The 1,255-nt window shown below is 48.1% G+C and overlaps 2 non-coding genes across 2 annotated transcripts; both read left to right on the plus strand.

Annotated features, from left to right (window-relative positions):
- Positions 1-285: 285 nt before the first annotated feature.
- Positions 286-404, plus strand: LOC123173072 (5S ribosomal RNA). Its single transcript, XR_006485867.1, has one exon. It is a non-coding gene; the product is annotated as a 5S ribosomal RNA (ribosomal RNA).
- Positions 405-1,058: 654 nt separating this feature from the next.
- Positions 1,059-1,177, plus strand: LOC123173256 (5S ribosomal RNA). The gene has a single exon (XR_006486041.1). It is a non-coding gene; the product is annotated as a 5S ribosomal RNA (ribosomal RNA).
- Positions 1,178-1,255: the final 78 nt, after the last annotated feature.

Here is a 1,255-nt window from a genome sequence, read left to right on the forward strand (position 1 = left end):
TGGATGCGATCATACCAGCACTAAAGCACCGGATCCCATCAGAGGCGGCTTTGTGGCGCGAGGAGCGCGTTCTGAAAGGGGTAAAAAAATACGTGTTGCTGCGGTATAGAGGGAGGGGTGGAAACCGTGGTAAACTCGTCTCCGTGTTTGAGGGGGGGAGTAAGTAGTATATATAGGGCATTATCCATTATTAGGCAACGGTTGTAATGGTAGTAAGAATGACAATCATCTTTGTAGTGGACCTGGGAGTGGCAGCATAAGGGACGAAGGCGGGGGTAACATGTCGGATGCGATCATACCAGCACTAAAGCACCGGATCCCATCAGAACTCCGAAGTTAAGCCTGCTTGGGCGAGAGTAGTACTAGGATGGGTGACCTCCTGGGAAGTCCTCGTGTTGCATTCCCTTTTTAATTATTTTTTGCGCCTCATGACAAACATATCACATGTGCGCGATATATATCAACCCCGTTATATTATTTTTGACATTTGCGATATGTTTTAGCTCGCTGCTCATTGGTCACGCGTCTAGAGGCGGCTTTGTGGCGCGAGGACCGCGTTCTGAAAGGGGTAAAAAAATATGTGTTGCTGCGGTATGGAGGGAGGGGTGGAAACCGTGGTAAACTCGTCCCCGTGTTTGAGGGGGGGGAGTAAGTAGTATATATAGGGCATTATCCATTATTAGGCAACGGTTGTAATCGTAGTAAGAATGACAATAATCTTTGTAGTGGACCTGGGAGTGGCAAGCATAAGGGACGAAGGCGGGGGTAACATGTTGGATGCGATCATACCGGCACTAAAGCACCGGATCCCATCAGAGGTGGCTTTGTGGCGCGAGGAGCGCGTTCTGAAAGGGGTAAAAAATACGTGTTGCTGCGGTATAGAGGGAGGGGTGGAAACCGTGGTAAACTCGTCTTCGTGTTTGAGGGGGGGAGTAAGTACTATATATAGGGCATTCTCCATTATTAGGCAACGGTTGTAATGGTAGTAAGAATGACAATCATCTTTGCAGTGGACCTGGGAGTGGCAGCATAAGGGACGAAGGCAGGGGCAACATGTTGGATGCGATCATACCAGCACTAAAGCACCGGATCCCATCAGAACTCCGAAGTTAAGCGTGCTTGGGCGAGAGTAGTACTAGGATGGGTGACCTCCTGGGAAGTCCTCGTGTTGCATTCGCATTTTTAATTATTTTTTGTGCCTCATGACAAACATATCACATGTGCGCGATATATATTAACCCCGTTATATTATTTT

This window comes from Triticum aestivum, unplaced genomic scaffold (assembly GCF_018294505.1).
Source record: "Triticum aestivum cultivar Chinese Spring unplaced genomic scaffold, IWGSC CS RefSeq v2.1 scaffold54592, whole genome shotgun sequence".
Classification (NCBI taxonomy): Eukaryota; Viridiplantae; Streptophyta; class Magnoliopsida; order Poales; family Poaceae; genus Triticum; species Triticum aestivum.